Here is a 23566-nt window from a genome sequence, read left to right as displayed (position 1 = left end):
TGACGTCATCATAAAATCATGGCACAAATTTAAAGTAGCGAATGATTGAGGGAATCTGCGAGCGGAAGGCAAATAATTTGCTTGCTGGTAATTTTGCAAACTTAACAAAATTAGATTAGGAAAATATCTAGTCAAGCGCTGTTATTTATTATGTCTATTGCTGGCATCGGGTGGAACCTCCAAAATCATCACTTTTAGACTGGTCAATAATTGTGTGGACTGACCAAGAGTGTAGATTTATGAAAAAACACTCACTTATAAAAATCACTTGTATAAAAAAACATAAGACCAATTTCAACTGAATCACGAACGCCATGAGAATACTTCCCTGTTTTGACACCTTTGGGCAAAAGAATGTGAGCCAACTCCTTCTCTCGCAATCATTTCCAAGGAATACTGATCATTTGTATTGAATGTCTTCCAGCTTCATGTCTGCCTTTCTCACCTTGACATCACGGCGCCATGCAAGCAGATCCAATTTAGACCAAAGCTGCTTGCTCTTCACATTCTGGGCCCAGAGCCAAAAAGCAATTATTTTGTCCAATCCGAAATGTTATTTAAAAAAGTGTCCTGCAGGGTGATCGTATAGTCACCTCATTATGGAATTACTCATTTGCAGAATATGCAGGACAATCTATTTCTATTAAATGCCAGGCCATGTGAACAGTATCAGCTCTGAACACATGACGATGTTCCCTTCAATGTTTCCAATGTGCTTTGTTGGGTGCAATATGTGGTCATAATCTCCGGGCTGCGAAACGCCCCCCCCCCCCCCCCAAAAGGATCAATTTTCATTTCACCAAACAAAATTGAGCTTCCAGACAAGGCCATATGTATTTTTTCTTTCTTTTTTTTTGGAAGGAGACGATGCATCTCCTTCAAACATTATCTTGATCCGGATGATTTTATTTCATGCAACCACTTCACAAAATAAAATGGATTAAATTTAAAACATTTCTTTCAGTGCACATTGAACACCTCTGAAATTAGTCCTAAACAATTGCTGAACGTAAATGTCATATGTTTACAACAATATTACTGAGGGACATGAGATAACTTTACGATTTAGATTGCAGCCCAACCTCGTTAACAGCGTACCTCGAGGGACATCACAAATCTGTACGTTATAACGGTAATTCGTTGTAACCATTTCTAATAAAATGGCCGCCAACTACGATGTATACACATACACTAATATAGTGTGAACACTTATACGTGTAAAAATATGAAGATCTAATACAGAGTAAACATGTCGATTACAATTTGCAATGTTGTGCAGTATTTGCTGTGAAGTACTTAGATTTGAAAATTCAGAGAAGCGAATTCAGTGATGCAACTTATTTTGAACCTTTCCTTGCAAGCCTTGCTATTCCCTCAACTGCACATAAACGCGTGTCCTAAACATTTTGTCCAACATTTCTTTGCTTATGTTGATGCGGTGGCAGGAATTTAAGAAGACAAAGCCTTTTTATTTGTGCCAGTGCTGCAATGATGTACTTTGACATGTGACATTTGAAAATGGACTTTAAGTCACACATACTCCTCAATTCTGATTATTTGCTCTGACAGCGGGAACACGTTCAGCTCACGGCGAAGGACTTTAGGTGACATTGTTCCATTGATCATGCATTCAACCCAAGCGCTGACAAGATAATTGCTCTGAAGCTTTTTAGAATCAAACTGTACATCCTCTGCTGATCATAAAAAGTCAAGAGCACTCTTGTCACCTTCTTTCTTCCATCATGCCTGTTCATTTCATACTCAATTGATCGTGCAAAAACAAGATGTGCGAAAAATTCATAGTGCTTAAATGCGCACGACTGATTTTAGTTCATTTTAATGGACGCCGGGATAGTGATTACAACAGCTTATACTTTCCGTAAATAGGCCGACATTTGAGGAAACGCAACCCGCCCCTATATCATAAATTACCACCAGCAGCTTTCCCCCCTTGAGATGAATGTTCAGACTGATATCCTAGATACAAAGAAAGTTTTTTTTTTCTCTTCTACCACCGCCAGACATTTGTTCTTTTCTTTTCTTTATCTGTTTGGAGAGATCCTACCTTTTGGCTGTTTACGCAAGCCCTGGTCACATTTTTCAAGCTGCTAACGGCTGGGCTCGGGCTTAAAGCTCAGTGTTTCCTCTCTTTATGCATTTTGCATCCATATGGCTGATCTAAAGCGTTCGACACCATCCCTTGGCACCGAAAGCCCTCCAGAGTAAACAAAGACTTGCTGTTAAAAAAAAAAAAGAGTGGGCGTTTGTTTTCTTTGGCAAGAGAGTGGCTTTCTTTGCGCTCGCATTTCCCCGTGGGTGGACAGAGGCTGACCTAAGTTGTGCTTACTCAATAATTCTTATTTCCTTTCCACCTAAATGTCATAATGATGAATGGTTGTCTCTCAACATTCATCTATTATTCATCACTGTTGGCTTACTTTGAATTACTACTTCAATGTACTGCAGCAAACAGTTGACTTTGCTACTGCCAATGGCATCTCGGGAGAGGTTCTTCAAGAATACTGTATAGCAATGGGGACTTCTAGGATTTTTCTTCATACAGTCTATATTCTTCACCTCACCAATTTTCAAATCCAAACAATTCAAGCGAGTGCTGAAAAGCTGCTTTGTCGGCCACGTTTACTTGAAAAGTTGTAATCACAATTCACTCGTAGCTGGAGAAAAACAAAAAAACAAAAAAAAACACTCCGGACACTACAGTAGTTTAACCATTACTCTACGAATGGGATCCATTTCAACTTCTTGTCTTCTCATCTATCCAGCCAGCTATCCATTTTCTATACTGCATAGCCTGGATCCTATCCCAGCTATCACCGGTAAGTTGCGGAGCACATATACAGACAGACATTGAGTCCCTCTTACATTCCCCGATGTTTGGAAACTGAATCCATGAAAAAAAAGGCATGCAATATACTCACCCAAATTTAACATGGAGTTGATTGATTTATGATTTGAGACTTTCTTCATGTTGTAAATTAATTTTGCTGCCATAACAAGGCGCTTGTGATTGTTGCTCTATTTTGTTTCAATATGTAGAAGCGCCTCTTTCATGATCTATGTGAGTGCTGTATGGGGGGGGGGGGAAGATTTCATGAGGATTTATTTTTCCAGGCAGTCCACCCCCCCATAAATTCTGAATACAGTTCCATCTTAAAATCCACAACACAACCGCTACCTCTTTGAAGACTCCACACTGAGCTAGCCGGCGGGCAGGCAGACGGGGTTCCTCAAAGCCATTGATGCTACATGTATCGAAAAACTGCAGGATCCCTCTGAGGATGAACTTCTAAGAAAAAGATACTACGTGACATTTGTGTGTGTGTGGGGGGGGGGGGCTTCATTTCATGAAAAATCAAATGTTATGATCAAGAATAATCGAAATGAAACGTGTTAGAGCTGCATTCACAGTTGCCTTACAGCAAGAAAAGTGTGTGTTGTTTATATGCTCGCTGCTAGCGTCAAGTCTCTCCATCACACCATCTAAAAAAAAAAAGCATGTATGGGCGTTTAAATACTGTAGTTGTGGATGTGAGAAGTGAGAAGTACAATGCAAATTGGCCAGTGTCAAAAGTTGAAGGACACCATCCAACACAGAATGTCACCGTTGCATTGATTCCACTTCAAAAACAAATTACCCGAGAATGTAACACTGACACGTTTGTTTATATTCCTTTTTTTTTTTTTTTTTGCTGTCATGCAAGTTTTGAAGGTGGCCTGAAAACTCTGCGAGGCCACTCAACAGCCAACAGGTGATTGACGCTTGACCATGATGAAACGTTTGGCCTACCCACCAGTTGTCAAAGTGTCAAAAATGAAGGTTCACGTTCACGCACGGACGGACGGACGGATGATACCCTAACCAGAGAAGGTGTAAAGGTCTTGTCAAATATGTAATGTTCAATATGTCTCTTGATCCTGAAAACGAGATGGCATTTCTTTTTGACCACAGATGTTATCCATATCCCGTTGTAATGATGACCTGAATGCATTTAGAATTCAGGAGGACTTGTTCTCTGTTATCGGGGAACAAGCGGGGGAGACTTTTAGCTAAAATATGTTGACGGCCTTCATTTCAGATATTTTAGGGAAGACCGTTTAAAGCGGGGAAACGCTAATAGGATGAATAAGCTTTCCTATTTACAAGGTGATGAAATCGGAAATGGGTGAAAGCAAAGATGGAGTCCTTGTAATAAGCCAAAGGCCGTGACCATCTGAGCGTGGGTCTGTTAGCAGAATACATACACAATTATTTCGGCTTGAGACGACTTCAGGCTGGTGCTGCCACTCTCAAGGTTCCTCATTAGCGTACCATAAAATCGTTTGGTCCGCATGGTCATGTTACCCATCATTATCACCTCGAAACTTTATGTTCCGTTTAACTGTGATGGGTTTTTACAATGTGGCGTTTACTCTCTCGGGATTTACAGGTCATCATGTCTGGAACATTTGGGAATCTACTCAGCACAAAGTAAAACTATTTTCGCATGAAAGACACCAGGCTGAATAATGAATTGTGCAAGGATGTGTTAAAAACCATCAAACTCTTCCAAAAGCAATTAGCAGCAGGCTTCACAAAGTTTATGTACCAATACCTAAAATAGATGCAGATTAATTAATTGTTGTTGTTTTTTTTAATGACTCATCCACCTCACTAAATGATCTAGTAGACTTACAATATGGTCAGCAGTCCCCAACCTTTTTTGCGCCATGAAATGTTCCACATTTAGTCACATTTTAACAGCCCGTTCTTAGAAACAAATCGAAGCAAACAATTATACAGTAGCTACAACGAAACGTCACGCTCATTGCCGCAGTTCGAATTAGTCGGAGCAGTACAGAGTGTTCCACAACAGGTGCATAAGCCTCGTCTTTCATTCATCCCAGAATGAACATGACATTGTCGGTACAACGAAGAGTTCATACTGAGCAACTGAGCAGCAATTGAGCATATACATAGCACGTGGAGAGGGGCGGGTTGCTTTGCAGTGGCGAGTTACGCAGTGATTGATCTCATCTGACAACATCTTGGCCATCTGCACATACAGGTGGCAAATTAAAAAGGAAAATGCATCAGCGGAACAACTGCACCTTGACATGTCCCTGGCATCAAAGGCCATTCCCTTATTTGGTATTGGAGGCATCTTATCAGCAAGATAATTAGCTGTTCCATTGCCATTTGAGTCCCGGTGACATGAAGGCCAAAGCGTTGACATCATTTCAATCCTTATTATGTGTCAAACCGCTCAGACTTAGAAATGTCAGGAACCAGCAACATGTAGGCGACAGAGTATTCTCCAATACATGTTTATGAGCGTACGGGGAAAAGCTGCTACATAACAAATGGAAAAAAAAAGATCGCCCACAATAAGTGCTCATTGTGAAAACGTGGATTTAACTACCGTGTCACCTAAAAATGACTGTGTTTACTGCCAGGTGCAGCTTGACGGGTATGTGTCTTATTTTAAGCATTACACATCCGCTCTTCATATTGAACTGTTAGAGCAGAGGTGTCAAACTCATTCTTGGCGCGGGCCACATGTTAGTTAGCGTTTCACTTGGAGGGCAAAATGTTTTGAATGCATCTCTTCTTTATTATATACAATACAATACAATACATGCTGATTTATATAGCGAATTTAAAATTTTGTAGATATTTTAGAAAGAATCATGGAAGTTGTCATGTTTGTGCTGCTTTCGCGGGCCACATAAAATGATGCGGCGGGCCAGACCTGGCCCCGGGCCTTGAGTTTGACACCTGTGTGTTAGAGAAACATCCTATCCGATATGTTGGCTCTGTACTGACACAGTGGGCTCTACGTTTGTCGCTGGTATAAAAGGAAATGCTGGCATATTCAGATTTTGCTGCAGGCACTACTCTCGTTGGGGCAATTTGGGAATTTGACTTGCCGCTCTGCGCCACCATGGGTCTTTACATCTAAGGGGCCCCATTTGATGTGTGGCCTGACAACCTGTTGGCTGAACGTTGGACTGAACTTACACCTCGACTGACTATGTCTACCATTTGGCGGGATGGAGGTCAGGTAGTCTAAACATGACTTGAATTCATTTGATTGACGTACAGGCAGTGTTTTTGAGTGTACTATATGTCATTTCATATATTTTAAGATGATCCCAATGGCCGGCATTCAGCTCTGGTTGGGGCGGCAAACTATTAATTATGGTGGGGTAGAGAGCAAGATACATGAAGTCTACCTCATCAGGTTAAAATCAGACAGGGATGAATCTGCCTGCAGTAGGGATGTGCACCAGCTGGCATCCTGGTGGTGGAGCCGCAACACCCGGGAAACAAAAGGAGACCCACCTTGTCCCCTTTTGATTTTTAAATGATCATATATGAAATCTAAATTGTGTTTTGTGGCATGAGTTATCTTGAATAATATGTTTTTTTTCTTAAAACAATGTGAAGACAATTCTTTTTGTTACATCACTAGAAAATTGACTATTGGACTGCAATGAGACCCCCTCCTGTTTTATTCATTTCTGCCGTCACATTTGTGGCCATTCGTTGTAGCGATGACTGCCGCTTGCCAAAGTATGTTTGGACAAAAAAAAATCTCTCTGCTATTCTCTTCCAACTGTTGCTTACAAGGCAATTTTGGGGAGGTATTTGTTAAACTGGGTGATATAAATATGAATAACCGGGATGTGGAGGTTGCGGTAGGCTTCTCCGCACTTTCGTTTCGACTCAACAAATAGAGATCCCTGTGTACACATACGCTTTAACTTCAGCAAGCTAAATTTTGATCAACATTCACTCTTGCGCTTCTTGTCCACAAGCAGGGACTAATTAGCAATAGCAGCCGAGACTCGTACGTATCTCGGTGTCAGTTTTTCCAGAGCTTACAGTATAATTGTTAGCTTGAGGGCACGATTACGTCGGCTTAAATGAATTAATGAAAGGAAGCTAACTGTAGGGCGCTTGCTAACTGTTGAAAAGCATGGAAATGGAACATTATGCTTGATTCATTTTACCATTGCTGCCACATGAAATAGATGTAAGATGTTCTTGCTTTCAGCCATGCACAGGTGCTTGGAGAGGGTTGCATTTGAAAACAGAGAAGGAAAGCGATTAATCATATTTTGTGTTTGCAGAGCATGCGGCATTGATGTTGACAGCCAGAGGGCTTTTTTTTTTTGGCTTAAGGGAATTTTACCTTCAAATAAATACTCAAAGCCTACTTAAACTCTCCCCGGCATAACCATTCGGCACAGTCGATTGATTCTATTTGTTCACCATAGCTCATAGCTAATTTATTACATCCATTAATTACTTTCAGAGTCTCAAAGGGTTTCAGTGAAACACTGTACTAAAATGGAACCCCCCCCCCTCCACCCCCAATCTAAGGCCCACAAAGAGAGCAAAGGGAAGCTCCTTGGAAACTTAATTAAGAGTTAGCAAAAGTGGCAAAAGTAGGCTGCTCTCACTACAGAGTTGCTTCGGTTGAAAAAAAAAAAAGTACGGACTGTGATGTAAGTGGTAACCTAGTAAGAAAGAAAATAGAACATCTTTTGTTTATCAGTTGTATACAATGTCTGTTTTGATAACTAAGCACATTGACATAATACAATACAATACAATACAATACATGCCGATTTATATAGCGCTTTCACAACAGCGGCAGCTGTAACAAAGCGCTTTACAAAACAGTTAACATAAAGTAAAATAATAAACACAACACATAACATAAAACACGGACAGTCATGCAGTTCTAACCACTTTTCCATCACACGCTTTGTTGTTTGAAGCAGTTTGAGATGAAAGAGGAGAGAGTCAAAGTGTCCTTTAACCAGTGGATCAGAGACGTCATGCTCAAAATGTGCACACGTCGGCTACAAGCTACGTTTCAAAGTCAACAAGAAGCTGTAGCATCCATTGACGAAAAAAGAGATTGGTTCACTTCTCCTGTCCCATTGAAAATCATTTCAATTCCAAGCGGCGACTCACGGTTCCAAATACGCATCGGCGCTCTTCGCTAACGCTCCTCTCTCCTCATCCTCAACTTCAGCGGACATCCATCCAGCCGCACCAACGCCAACTGTCCAACAGCGCTGACATAGCCACTGAACAAATCGGGGTTGTGAAAAATGCTGCCCATTACTGGCGCAAAAAACACAAGCGCCCCAGGTCTGTCCAGCACCGACAGTCAATGGCGCCGACATTCCTCCCAATCAAAATCTGTGCTGGTACAGGCGTGCTGCCGAGAAGGCGCAACCACCAAGCACAGATACTGCTCCTTTGACGAATGTCGTGGCCAAAAAGCGCTGAAAACAGTCCATATCAGGTCCACACAATGAAACAACAAACAACATGTGACAAAACAAAAGAAGAAAACAGCAAAAAAAGAACAAAAAAGCAAGGCTCTTGAAGAGCACTTGCCGAAGGCTGCCTACTCGGGCGCCATCTTGAAACATCATAAAGAAACAAATATTTCACTAACTATATTTGATGAAGGAAGAAAATAAGAATTTGTAGCCATGAAATAGCTCAGACAGGGAAACAGGAGACCAGATGTTAAAGAGTGTCAAGTTTCGAAAGTTTGTGCTCGTCTTGAAAATAGACTCAGGGGAAGAGGCGTGGTCTGGGCTTGTTTGGGGTTTGAGTTTGGAGGGCAGTTGCGGCATTATAAAGCCAGCAGCCAACGACATACACGTTACTTTTGTTTTACTACATATGCCACGAACATTTCTGATTGATGCAAACAAATGTCAGTTCATATCTTTTACTTATTTTGGAAATGTGTTATTTCATAACGGGCGGGCACTAGCTTTAACAATAGTCACAGCTAACTTGTTGCCATTTTGGTATATGGAAGCCAATACGAAAGCCTCAGTTCTTCACAATGAGTTCCTGCTGCCCGTCTCATTTTTCTTTCTTTCTGTATTGCTGCTGTAAAACACTTTGAACAAACTGTACAATGCTGCTTGCATGTCTTGATTTGTGTTCTCATATAACCTCACCTTTATATGCAGCATAAAGCACATATCGGGTCAGTGGTTCGTATGGGTTTTCACACACTAGTGAGAGTTGGCACAGTCTCCTATGTTGACGACAAGAACAGAGGGATGACACCTTGCACCCTTGAGCCCAATCTGGAAAGAAGACGAATCTCATCCTTCTTCTTCGAGAGGCTTGTCTCTCTGATTAAACCAAAACATCCCCCAAGGTCACACAAGAGGGAGTAATCTTCTCCCATTTCCTACCCCCCCCCCCTCCCCTTTGCACTGAACTCAAGTGAGGTTGCTAAATCACTCTCAGCTCGGCATCTCTTGTCATCGGTAACCGGACCTAGGACGCCTGCCTCTGAACAAAGCGGAACAAGTGGGCCCATCCTCTGCAGTGTTTTCATCAAGCCGCAAGAAGGAGCCAAAAAAAAAAAAAAAACGGGGGGTGGGGTGATCGGGGGGTGTGCTGCATATGCTCGATACTTGTAACGTTTTGTTGGTTGGGGGGTGGGGGGTCCCTTCCAGTTATCGAGCACATTACAAGGCAACGAGGCAAGCTCTCCCGCAAGCATGCGATGCGCGTCCACGTGGCCGGTGGAGCGCGTGACAGATCAGCGCCGCTAACGCAGCCCCCCGCGGCTTCAGGGTTTGCCCCTCCTGAAGAGCACCAATCTGAGATGGCTACACGGAGGGGGGCGGGAAGGATAGTTTGAGAAGGGCTGAGCTTTTTTTTTCTTTTTTTTTGCGCGCGAGGATGCCAATTTCTCTCTTATTCTATCACTGACAACGAGCCCCAAAATAAACAAAACAAAATAAAGGAATCCTAAAAGGCAGCAGAGAGACATCAGCCGGACCACTCGTCAGAACCTCATTAACTCCAAAGACCGGAGGGGGGGAAAGAAGCAGAAACAGCAGGAAGACGATCTGGTGTTTTTTTTTAATTTTTTATTATTTTTTACAAGTGGTGAGAGCTGCTTTTTTTCCCTTTTCATTCCTTCTGATTGTGTTTTGTTGCGATGCGTTGAAGGTGCCGCACATGTGGCGCTCAGTTAACGTGCACGTTTCGTTCGCATGCAACAACTGCGGCTCGTGGCGCGACTGCGGTGTATGGTTTAACAGGTCTCCTCCGTGCATGCATGCGGCTGTGTTGTCTGTCTGCGTGTGTGGGGAACGGTGTTTTTTTTTCCGCGGTAGGATGTGCTTTGAACGACACTGGATTGAAATGAGCGTATTTTGCAGTGGTGTCCAGCTCGAGCCCACTGACAAACCAATGCGACACTAAAGAAGGTAGAGCTGATGGTGACACGTCCTTAATGGGCAATTAAAAACAACGTGACGACGCAGTGACGCAAATTAAAGGTTGGCGCAAATACTGGAAATGCACATGCGGCACTGTCCTTGTTTGTTTGGAAAGCTGGCAGACGCGACCTGCCGCAACCAGTGACAAGGCTGTTGAGCTAACTTAACCTTGGAACCAAAGCTCCAGCAAAAACACCTCCCCCCCACCCCTGCCCCGATACCCCCTCCCTTTGCTTCACACCGTCTTACACCCATCTTTCGGATCAACACCGCTGAAAACAACATGCGCCTAGTAATGTGTTTGTGAAAGCTCAATGTATTTGGTGTGTAAGGTGAAAAAGGCAAAGGTACTTTAACAACGTTAACGATGACATGCTTTGGATTTATCGCATCCTTGCGGATCAGTGGGCTGCCACTGTGTAGCAACCTGGAATCAGATTGAGGGCTTGGTCAAGGGAAGTGGCTGGAAATTTTATTTTGTTTCTGATGGGAAAGCAGCAAACATAAAGGAAGACAGACATGGGAAAACAAATCCACACAGAAATTTTGAGCCAGAGGTCTTGCTCGCATCTTTTTAGGCGTGCGGTAAAAAAAAAAAGGCTGCTACTTTGAAGAATCAAAATTATCAAATATATCCTGTTTTGATCAACATTTTGTGTTTACAAAATAATTCCATCCATATTTCTTAATTGTGTCAAGGATTTTTTTAAAATAATGTAAAAAAATGTGATTTCAAAGGGTGTTTCCTAACTTTTAACTTGTTCTGTGCATGAGTTTGTTTTGATAGCTGTGCCATTGACGTAATTGGTATCACATCATATTAGAGGTCCAATGAATCCAACGGAGAAATTTGGTTGAGTCAACAACAGAGGTCATTGAGAACTTTATGTTCTTTCGTCATGACATCATAACAATATTAATGACAAGAATGCTGAAAGTCACGTTTGTTTTCCCCACGCTTTCCCCATTTCATTAACACAATTGAAAAAAAAAAATGATCGCGATTCTAAAGATCCACGACTGCCGCACAATTTCCGCCTGCCTTTTGCACATTTGTGAAAAATTACAGAACTAATGTTCCTTATTTTAATGTAGTCTGTCCTGTTGAGATTGACTTAGAAATATTGGTGGTCTCTGAGAAAACATGATGCGAACAAAGGAGTTGGGTGCCGGATTTAAGTGGCGCAAATGTTTGTTCACGCTGTAGAAAGTAGATCCGATGTGAAGTGCAGACATTTCACATTAGGAAGTCTATTCATGCGTATTCTTTGTGCGTATTCACACACATTTGCGAGCGGCCGGGCGCTGGTTTTATTTAACGGCTGTCTTACTAAATCAAGACCATAAGACGTCATTCAACCCCTCCCGCCGAAAAGCATCGTTCATTCCTGCCAGAGTCGCCACATTTTAAACTCCCCCAGGCCTCCTCCCCCACCGTCACATAGTCCTGTTTTACCACCGCTCTAATTTGATGTAGTGCACACTCACACGTTCTACCCCACAGCATCCCTATCAAGTTTGCACACTTCAGGACTCAAAAAGCGATGACTGCTTGCGCTCATGAGTGTGACCGCAAGTGAATGACTTTTCGCAGTCTGTTTTCTTCAGCTGTTGAGACGATGTCTTCTCGCCGGAAATATATGCTAGGGAGCTGATTTATTGTGCGGGCAGGTGATATTTTCCGTGAGACTTCCTGATAAACGTGTTTTGTTTCGGTGACATAGTGTAGCTGAAGTAATTTGCAATGGAAGATGGGTTTGCATGACGATGGGCTCAGGAGATGTACTCAAATCCAACATGTAAGGAATAACACTGGATTTGTTGACGGGATTAACTCTGCTCTATCATTCCTTGAGGCAAGTAAGGACTGATGCAGTAAAAACCGCAGAGCATCTCCAATGATTAGAAGATAAATGTCTCCAAGGGACTTGAGGAAAAACATCCTCTTTGCTCAGAGGGAGAGGCAACTATCCCATACTAAATGAAACGTTTACAACATGTTTCAGAAAAGGCTCGGTAAGCGAAAAACATTGTCAAGATACCCGCATTCTACAAGAGGCTACTTTCTGGGACGAAAGCCACCCGGCTCAAGTAGAAGCGTTAGCCTAATGCATAGCTAATGTCTGATGATGGAAAGGCTGATGCCAGCTGACAGGAGGGAATCACAAGAGCCCTCCAAGTGTATTGAAAACTCCACCGGGATCATGTCAGTCGTGACCAAGAGGCTCTGAGCTGGTGTGAGCATCGCGGCTCTGACAGGCGAGAGATGACCAGAAATGGTACAAAGCAAAACAACGAGCGAGCCAGGCGGTGTTTTATACAAATAACAAGCTATAAGAGGTTTTTTTTTAATCTCACAGTCCATGAATCGATAATATCTTATCAATTCTTTGGTCAATTTGTCAGCAACTGCAACTTGCGTAGTTTCACAGTATTTTGGCAGTGGCAGAGGACTCCTGCCAAGACTAATCTCATGTGAACGCGCATCTCAGCAATTTAGGGAATAAAAGTACTCACCAAAACTCAACGAAACATCTTCAACGAGAGCATAATGAGCGGAGAAAATCAATAGCTATTGATTGATGAGCTGCTGTTGGAGTCGTCACTGTAAGCTGCTCGCTGGCCCCGTTTGAATTTGTGATGGGATTGATTCAAGTGTATTTTACTGGCTTTGGAAGACGAAAACAAAATAATGAGACGTATAATACTCGATTAAATCGATTCACACGGAACAAAAGTTCTTTCAGGATGTAGGGGTCAACTCAGATGTGCCCACAGATGTCCTTTTGTTTATCACAATCGCTGGCGCTTGGTTTGAAGTGCAAAGCAACAGGAGGAAGGACTCGCGGAAAAACACCACACAAAAACCCCCGTTCAAAAGTATTGGAACAGTGAACCTAATGACTTCATTCGTACAGTGCACTGCAACCTTTGCTCATATTCATCTTTTGACCCAAAACTCATTGTCAGTATCGAGCAAAAATAAAGAATTTTGTTCTCGCTTTTAACTCATTCACTCCCAAAGACGTTTTTAAACGTCTTTTCAGACTTGGTCCAGAATTGGCTGGTACTGAATGAGTTAAAATACTTTTCTGATAAGAAGAGGCTATTGAAAATATAATACAGCCTTGCCCTTATTTTCACAAATCATAAACTGCAGAGTCTTCCTCAGACCTTTCGGGTCATAAGTTCAAGATAAAGCCTAAAGCTGCATATCTGGGAAGCTCTACTGCAGAGGCAAAACATCCTCAGGTCCTGCAAAAAAAAAAAAAACCTCACACTTGAAAGGTTGCTGATGGAATATAAATTGCCTGAATTACACAATTCACTGGATATATTTTACCTGCGAGTGGAGCGATCAAAATAAAACTTTCAATATATACATAGGGGTTGCTGCTTTCAGAAAATGGGGAAATTTTACAAACCTCTGACAAGTAAAAATTGAATGGAATACCACCGAATCGATGCATCGTGATCTCAGAAAGGTGCAGTCGTCTGATGTGATAAAAGAGTATCAAGGGCCCAGGAGACATTTTTGAAGATATTATTGTGCCTGCTATTTTAACAACCGGTCTGCATAATAGGTGTGTACTTCGGAAATACATCGCTATATATACAGTATATGCATTAAGTTTCATGAAGCAAAACAGCCAAATGGGTGAGGATATGGTTTTGTGAAGACAACCAACAACTAAAGTGTGTTGAAAAAACGGTTCAGTCCATCTGCCCAGTCCTTGTCCTTCTCAGTCAATGTCTTTGGGCTGTCATGGCCTGAGATGGTTTTCAGGCCCCTCCAGACACCAGTGACATTGCTGGCCTGTAACTGGTCCTCCAATTTCATCCTATTTTCATCCTATCCTGTTTTCACCCTAAAACAAAGACTATATGTAGAGATATTATGGACACTTTTGTGTTTCCTTGAGGGAAATAAAATCACTTTTCATTCACGTTGCATTCTTGCAGCTTTTAAACTACTCCTTGTGATACTTAAGTTAGCCGTGCCAACCCCACTTCTTAATTCGGCGCTCATATTTAAGTCCACGTTGAGAGGTAAAATGTCTCTTGATGTTTGTACGGCACAAAGTCAGATGTATTATTGCTGCTTGGTTTGAGTTTCTCCTTGATGGCAGAATCTTGTGACTAACCTTGTTAGTGCGGCGCTCGGCTTCCCCAGGTTGAAATCCCCCTCAGAGCACATTGCAGGGGGGGGACTGCCTGTTGCTCTCTGACTATCGTCATACTGGACAGCTCTTGCAGGACGAAGAGGAGGGAGGATATTTCTTGCTCGTGAATTCCAATTGCACTAAGTGGTGTTGAGAGGCATCATCATCTTGCTGATGACTACTCTGTTCTGGTCTGTAGATGGTTAGACCAGCGACTTACTTACTACAGACATCAACTAAAACAAACAAACAAACAAATGAAATCATATCTGGTGTATTATTTGTCTGGAAGAATGCTTTTTACCAAAACAACTTTTTAAATAACATGCACCGTCAATTTTTATATGAGTTGTCAAATGTGCCAGATATTGACTTCGCATGCCAAACCACTTATTTGCACGTTGCGTTTGAGTCTTTGGCAGATTGGATGACTGAGGTTTTATCGGTAGCAAACAAAGAAACCATACGAGCCACAATTGCATTGGCAACATTTGACAATTGCGACTTATAACAAATTATCAGCAGCCTCAGCAGAAAGTCGAAAAAAAAATTCGACACGGGCACGACCGGCTCGTACCTACTCCTCATGTTATTAACACGCTACTGAGGGATGGCATTGCACTCCTCAAGCAGGAGTCGTCACACAGTCATCAGCCAATGTGGTCTACAACTTACACGTCGTAGTATTTGATAAAGACCGCTCTGCAGGGCAATGGTTGTCACCTTGGTAATTGGAGCTTGGTACTACCGATGGAGATATGGAATTGCCTTCAGTGATTACAAGCCTTGTTTTTCCGGTGATTGACACGCTAGCCTTTATCGTTACAGTACAATCAGGTCCCTTAATTGTCAGCACCGGGGGGCAACCGGCAGCTTAAAACAAGAATCAATAGCAATAGCACAGGGATGCCCAAACTTTTTGGATCGAAGATCTACCTTTTGATCAACTAACCTCATGGGATCTACCCTTACCGGCGCGCACACGCACACACACACACAAATTTAAGACTTACCTGCTTTATTTTATTTTTTAAATATTTTTTTGTGTGAAAATGAGACTGATTAGTGTGCAGTGTATATTAACACAAAAATATATTACTAACATGTACAAAGACACACAAATGGTTGTTTGTTTTTTTTCTTCTCGACACTCCTCGGATCTACTTGGGACCTGTCTTAGATCTACCGGTAGATCAGGATCTACCTAATGGGCACCCCTGTAATAGCAGAACATGATGTTCGGCATCAGCTTTGAAATGCGCAGCAAATTTCGTGGAATTGCGGCTTCCTACTGAGACGACTTTGTTATTTGTCAACGTTTCTCCATAACACTTTTCGTTCTCCGATTACTTAGGAAGCGCCTTCTCTGACCACTCTCGGTTAAAAAAATAATCACTTAAATGGCTTGTACGAGCCAAATTTCCAAAATCAATGCTTCAAAATTACTGTGACATTTCAAACAATGTGAAAGAATGTAAAGAGCAGTGTGGGCAGCAAAATGGGCGATTTTATCATTTACGTAATTATCTTTCCTGAAAGTGTTGATTATGGAGGGTTTTTGCATCAGTTGCTCACTCTTTGGTTTTCAGAAAATTCCACAAAGATGGTGGCCCCGTTTACGTCAATTGAACTTGATTTGCAGCTGGAAGTTAGCAAGCGACTTTTGTGAGCGTGTAACGAAGTGTTTTGAGATTTTCAAATGGATCTGAAGATCTTGTATACGCCGGGCGCCACAACCACAGCGAAGGGGGCACAGGTGCTCTTGGCTGAATGTTTTCATCAAGAAAACAATTCAACCTCCTGTGTGCGTGGGTGGTCTGACTGCGTGCAATGAATCTTTACATCAAAATTACATTGGGATCTCGCTATATGTCCCGCCTGAGTCAGCATCTGCTCCCGTGGTGCCGCAAAACAATACAAGCCTTGTGTACTGCATATGATGCCCCTCAGAGGTTGCGCTGTAAACTGAGTTTTACGACTTCAATCAAAAATGTGCATTATTTGCTTTAAAACAAGCTTGATTGTGTCCTGAAGGTAATTCACAGGCCTATTAGACCTTTAGGACCAAATCCTGTCGAGCAGTATACCGTAGGTGCCTACTTATTGCTGTTAGTTGTTTATACATGGATTTTCTTACGCAAGTGCCTGCAATGTTTCGCATGTCATTTCAAGTACATGGTGCTTTCAATACTGAAATAATCCCCCCCTTTTTTTTCCAAGGGTGATTTCCCAACTAAGACCGTATTATTATTTTTAATCATAGCCTGCCAGATAACTGCAGGCATTTTAATTGTGCAGCATTTGGCCACAGCCTACACTCTATTGCAGTCGGTAAATAGACAAGCTATTTAGATTACGTCACGATTGCATTGGCATGTTCGAATATGGCACCCCAGATGGGACTCACAACAACAACAAAAATGCTGTTGCCAAGCTAAAACAAAACAATTGGCATGCATATGTGACTATTGCAGTCATGAGTGCTACTTCACAAAATCTCAGCGAAATCACCAGAAATGCCCATTGTAGGAGCTGTGAACGGTCTATGGTGTGATGAAAAAAAAAAAAAAATCAAAAAAAAGTAAAGAGGCCAATCTTTCGAACCTGATGAGTGTTTGGACTGAATAGAATGTAAACAAAAGATGTGCATCTTGGATGTGGAGAAAAGCCTTTCTCCGGTCATCGGAAGGCTGGTTGAAAGAATCTCTGACTCCATTGACATGTTTGCCCAATGATTTATTTGGTTGTGAGTAACTTAATTTCAAATCGAATTTCCACAAACAATTTCCACTTTATTTAACAGCCTGGGTTGCTTTTAATACATCCTCATAGATCACATAAAAGGACACCGTGCAATAATACAGATATATAATCCAATCCAAGCTGTGCAAGTAAATTTGGATTGGCTTGAACTCCCCCTAATGAGGACGATCGGTATAAAAATAGATAAACGGACGGATGATTAAGATCATCCATCTATGCCCACTGCTTTGTTTATGTCTTATCCACCACGCTCTGTCAAAATCGCCAACATCACATAAACCATAACAGCTACCGGCCGATCTATGTTGATAACCACAGTATGAATAATAAAAAGAAACTATATTTGTGTCGCCCAATACCATGTTTGTCCACCTCCCCATGTTTATCGCAGATATTTGTTGCAGATGCACCCACTCAGTCAATGGGGTATGGTTGCCATGGAGTAACACAGGAACAGGAACAAAGAAGTTTTGGGTGGCTTTAAATGAAAATAGGACACAAATAAAGTTTCATATAATGAATTGCAAAGTGGAGAGGGGGTGAGAAAAAGTCAGTGCGGGAATCCGGCGGGCTTGTACTACTTTTATTTTTTTGGTACTCCTTAGCTCATGTAATACTGTATTGCTAGTTAGAACATACAAATCATCACTTCGACAACATTCTGAGGATAATCGATTGACATGGTCCTAGTGCTTTGGCTCATTCAACACTCGTGTTAAAACATAGACTCTATTCTTACTTTTTGGGAAGCTTGTGTCGAAAACTTCGAATCAGAACAAGCCCAGTCTGCTCAGATTTAGTTTAGAACCGTCAGGAGTGTCGTGACTGAAGATACGTTTGGAACGTGCTCAGAGAAAAATCTGATTAGAGCTAAAACGAGAAAACAAATTCATGGTAAAAGGTGGCCTGGTGATTGATTTTGATAGAAAGCTCAGTTGAATTATTTGAAGACAGTGTCCTGACACCAGCAGCTACTACCATCGCCGCAATGTTTGACAGCAGAATGAGGTCGGACAAAAGAGGGCTGTAATGGATAACAATCTTTTGCAATCAGCACGGTTGTCATCTTCCTGTTACCAGGCTGCAAAGAAAGACCTCGGAATTGCCTCGATGTCTATCCGCAAACGCCACAAACAGGCTGAATTGCACGGTCGCAAGGCTCTCGCTCCTGTTTTGATGAGTTTGACTTCATCCCAAGAACGTAAGCATCGTTCTCAGCAAGGACAGGACGGCCACTAGCAACAGCTCAGAATTTATCCTCGAGTAGAACGTAGGGAAAGATTGATGCTCAGTATTTTCGCTTGCTTGACAGCCCCACCCAAAATGTCCTCCTGCCTACCGCCTTTGTCAGATACACTGGCGGTGTTCATCATAGCTTCTGCCCAACCGGCAAACTTCTCCCGAGTGATACTTACTGCACTAGTAGTCAAAGCTGCTTTTATCACAAGACTCACTCTTGCCAGCCGCTCCAGCAGCAGCCCCACACAGAGCATCCAGAATTATGTTCAGCGCAGATACCCTGTCACATTTCCATCGTGGGGCTGATGCCGTCACAGTCCAAGGAGCAGAATGCACTAAGCTGTTTTATACAGTCTGCTGCCAGAGTCTCCGCCAGCATTCGCCTGTGCAGCATCCGGCATCATGCTTTTTGGAGTCATAATCAGTCATGCTCACACAGAGTGCTACACAGCCTCAACACCTGGCGCTGTATCCTCCATGAGACCAAGCAGCCATAGCTGGAGTCACACTTGCCAGAGGCGCCTTCAGCGCCGCCATCATTCATACTTAGTGGGACCCGACCGGCCACACAAAAAGCGACTGCGAATATTTCCTTTGTGAGGGCTCACACCAAGGCCATAAGCTTTATCAGAGTGCCCACAGTTAGTTACCTTTGTCCCGTCCCTCCGGGGGGGTAAAGGAGGTCACAAATTAAAAAATACTATTGAATATCTCCGTGCACCGCATCAGGTTCTTTGCATGAAATTGAGATATGTTTTCTATTCAGGAAGCATAATGTGATGGGAATGGAACGTGATGTGTATTTGGGAATTTGGAGCAGAGACTTTTACATCAACATCAGTTCTTGGGATAAGATTTCTTAAAGCTCTGCTTTCAACTTAAGGTATGAAGCCCATCAGTCATATCCTATTGTATCATATGAGAAAGCGGGTGGGCATCTGGACTAAATTCATTTTGAGTGACAGGGTTTTTGTATGAAAATGGATGCTAAAACTCGGGATAGTACCGGTACATCATATATTTTGAGTGTGGTTGGATATTCGTCAAACCATCTAGATTTGAGCACCAGCTTTGGAACTCCATTTCAACTTTGAAACTTTACTGTTACAGTGCTCCATTTTTTTTAGCCCAGAAACTCAAGTACATTCATGTCCTGTCAATTATAGATATCCAGACGTCGTCATCAAATCAACATGTTAGGATGAGGCAAATATAATTTCAAAGAGCAGTTGAAATTATTTTGTTGAGCCAGTCAAACCCAAACGCTCTTTGCAAGGCCTTAAGCAGTTGCATACCAATTACTGCTATGCTACATAGCTGTCATTCATATCAGCAACGGCCGTAACATCTTGACATTGACTCCAAAATTTAAGCTGTATGACTATGTCTACTTAGTATTATTCTCACCCAAAATTACTATTTGAAAACTAAATTGAAAATAGGATTTCATCTGTCTGTCTGTGTCTGTCTATGCCCGTCAACATTTTTATGTTTGCACAAAAATGATGGAGCTTTAATAGCTTGGCAAAAAAAACAAAACAATATCAACCAATTCCGAAGACTGATAAAATGTCTGTCAAACTGACCTGACATGTTCATCCACAGACCCAAGTTAGACCCGTAATGGAAGGGGACATTAGGAGTCTCTTGATTGATGGAAATGACCCGGAAATCCCATCTGAGAATTACCAGCCCATCTCATCGTCTTGCACTATTGACTCCTAACTCCCACTGCAATCACAGAACGGAGCTTGACGTGTTTGGCTAAAGACTTTGGTGAAAAACCCCCCACCATATATGTTCGTGTTATATGTAGGCCTGTTCAAGTATTTTATGCGTTGAGGGATATGAAAAGGCTCACCAAGGAAGACCGAATAAATGAGTAAAGTAAGGTTGATCTTTCCACACACATGGATCACTGAAGATCCATTCGTAATTACTTATCGGCATATTTCTATTTTATGGAATTAACTCAAACGCTCCCCCACACGTCAACCCCCTTTTTTTTTTTTGCGCCATTGGTTGAGTCGGGTTAAAAATAAATAAATAAATAAATTTATTTAAAAAATAACCCGAATATACTGTATGCATTCATTTTACCATCTTAAAAACAAAAACATCATCATAAAAGGTTCGAACACGCACGATCCGATTTACTTCATCCAAGTAATGTTTCATTAGCAGAAGATTTAGATGCTGTGGTTTTGAGAAGCCAATCTTATTGTGTGACATCGACGGTTCATTAACAAACCTAAATAGTGTGAACGCGTTAATAGCGGAACTTGCTGTTGCTTCTGGACTCATCTCAAAATGTATGGTTAGTGATTTTATTGGATAATAAAAAGTATTCAACCCCTCGGTGCCCAAGTGATTCCGTCCTGTTAATTTATCGCAACCTGGCTAGAAGCCAATGTTCTTGTCGAGAGAGCCTCTTAATAAGGTTACAACATAATAACAGCCGGGGCCATCTTTTTGCTCCCACAAATACCCTTCAGCAGGGATGTATAGGTTTATAATTGTCCTGCAGCAACTCGGACACGGTACCGGTATCGTCAGATTTAAAAATAAATAAAAGTATGATTTGATCAGGATTCCCTCCAGAGAAATGAGGTTTACGCTCTACCAAAGATGTGATACGGCCAGCTCATTCCACACTCTCCGACTGTTCCTGGCAAGCAGTCAAAATAAAACGTGAAATATGTCGTGTTTTTGTTCCGAAAGTGGGCAGTACAAGTTAAGTACAGGCAACAAATTGTCTTTAGTGTTTGTTGCCAACTCCGCAAATTTGTTAGTGTATTTAGTGTCAGTTATACACCTCGAGAGACGACCATTCACAAAAGCGACTGGTGACGATGCCAGCAAAATAATGGTAGCATGATTATTATTATTTTGTGTATGGTGAAGGGAGGAGTGAAAATTTGCTCTGATAATGACAGTCCCAACTTGGAACAACTAAAATGATCAATACCTTATGATTTAGTGGTCAGCGCTCATCCTGTCAGCACACTTTAAAAATGCAAACTCTCAACATTTGGGTGAAGATTTATTAAATGGTGATACCATGTGATATGTAAATGTGTAATTTTATTTTGACTGCGTGGACTTATGATAAACATTTGTGTGTTCTCATGCTAATGAGTTTAAGCCGAAAAGCCTTTTGTGCCTTTCAGGAAAAAAAAATAATAATTGAGGACCGCCTACGGGCAGACTGCTCATCACGTCATCAATCAGTGTTGCATTTCCTAACGCTTCAAAACCAACCAATCCCTCTTTTGAAACTTCTCAAAAACAAAGAGCCCATCCATATTCATTTCCTCACGTACGTCCTCAAACATGTCTGCATTTTTGATTGTTCGTTATTGTGCGGCTAAATTAGCTTCACTTGTATTGGAAAGTCAAAGTACGATAATCACACCATCAATTATTTGAGAATGCAATTACCAAAAACCTGATTCCAGAAATGGATCCAAAATGGAATCATGGGGTTCCTGAGCAGGCTCATCATGAAATAATGACTGCCTTGCAAACAAGTGGCACATGCTGTGACTCATGAATCATGTAAACAACTTTACACCAAAATGCGCCGAAACAAAACATGAGACATCCGTTGCCCGGTGTTGACAAAAACTAAAATAGGCACACGATTCAAAAGTTTTCCCTGGTTTGAAGTGTTTCGGTCCATTTCGAAGGCCTTATCCTTTCTTCCACGAGTGGCCTATTGGGTGCTAAATCGATTGCATGTGATGCATTTGTATTCCCATAGCAACCTCACGGCACCGGATTACTAGGTTGACCGGTAAGATCATTCCCTGCACGCCTCACTTCGATTGTTGAACATTTGCAACCATGCAGGTACCTGTGGTAAATGCATATCATATCAAGAGGATTCAAATCGTTTTTTTTTTTTTCCCAATAGAACGCAACCGCAGCTCACACCCATCCATGCATTCCTCGAGGTGCCCACGTGGAACATTTCATCCAGTCTGGTTAACCACCCAAATAAGCAATAGTTTGCTTCACGCTTTATTCAAAATCCGATGAGGACAAACAACCGAACAGTGATATTCATTCATCCTTCACGTGAGGGGTCCCACTCAGTTGACCATGGAATGCCGCCGGCTTTGAAAGAATCCGGTCTGGTTAAGCCTTTCACAAATATTCCATTTGACATGTTCTTCAAGTCAAAGGTGCTGCTTCGGAATAAATTGTTGGAAAATGCGGCACATGTGAAGAGTATGAACTAAACCTAAGTGAATACTAAATAAAATACTAAATACAATCAAGCGAATGACAAGTTATCAAACTATATGTACAGTACGCTGTTTGTAATTTTTGTAGTTTAATAGCAGGAGGGACTACTGATGCTTGCTTTTGCCTGCTTTTTTTTTCCATCACTGAAATACTGACAGACAGCGATTCTCTTAAACCAAGCAGATAATCACTTGCTTTTCCTCTCATCACTATAACAACGCTAATGCATTTCTTCACTCGACATCAGAATAAATGGTGCACTTTTTCAGCCGCCGTAGTCATTCTTATGTTCATTGCTCAACTGCGGCTATTTTTGTTTACTTCCATTATTGCAAACATGACATTATTATGGTGGGGTTTGGATTCACGCCAAAGGTTCACATGGTGAATTGTTAAGGGAATGAGCAGAAATGTCATCAGGCATAAGGTAACACCTGCACAGGTGGTAAGTGCCAAAGGACGCATTGCACTTCACCATCCCTCCTTCATAAACAGCAACAGATTTCTCCTCCAAAGCCAGCACCTCTCACTTAGTTGAATAGCTGCGTTTTTTTTTTTAAATTATGTTTAAGTGATTTGTATGCAGATTTGCAGCGCGTCGGTGTTGCCGCCGAGCCTAATTGCAAAAGTCATACTGATTTAGCTCATTATTCCATTTATCTGATCGAGTTCCCCCATTCCCAACGGGCGCTGGGTTGCGAACCGGGGTTGTCGTCAGGACACTTACCAAACTACAGCATGTTTATTATCGAGTGTGAGTCGAGCAGAAAATGTACAGCACGCAGGTAAAACTCTTTCAGTTATTCCAGCCCGTCAATGAATAATCGAAAACCTTCCGTAAACAAAGCTATACTGCCTCAAGGAAA

General features: G+C 41.9%; 1 protein-coding gene and 1 long non-coding RNA gene across 6 annotated transcripts in view; one reads left to right on the top strand and one right to left on the bottom strand.

Moving 5' to 3' along the window:
* Positions 1 to 3032: 3032 nt before the first annotated feature.
* LOC127588631 (uncharacterized) lies at positions 3033 to 14665 on the bottom strand. Its single transcript, XR_007959139.1, has 3 exons — positions 14426 to 14665; positions 3197 to 3304; positions 3033 to 3086 (listed from the first exon to the last, which is right to left on the bottom strand). It is a non-coding gene; the product is annotated as an uncharacterized LOC127588631 (long non-coding RNA).
* The window catches only part of LOC127588623 (gamma-aminobutyric acid receptor subunit alpha-3-like), a 57637-nt gene continuing 43567 nt past the window's right edge, over positions 9497 to 23566 (top strand). For 3 of the 5 annotated variants that reach the window (XM_052047417.1, XM_052047415.1, XM_052047416.1), the window contains exon 1: positions 9497 to 9946. The gene's annotated coding sequence lies outside the window, so the exon portion shown is untranslated. Of the gene's footprint in view, positions 9950 to 23566 lie in introns of all 5 variants that reach the window. The other 2 variants (XM_052047413.1, XM_052047414.1) reach the window with 2 other exon arrangements.

This window comes from Hippocampus zosterae, chromosome 16 (genome assembly GCF_025434085.1).
Source record: "Hippocampus zosterae strain Florida chromosome 16, ASM2543408v3, whole genome shotgun sequence".
NCBI classification, from domain to species: Eukaryota; Metazoa; Chordata; class Actinopteri; order Syngnathiformes; family Syngnathidae; genus Hippocampus; species Hippocampus zosterae.
The sequence above is the reverse complement of the archived record's forward strand: the minus strand, read 5'-3'. Positions and strand labels throughout refer to the sequence as shown.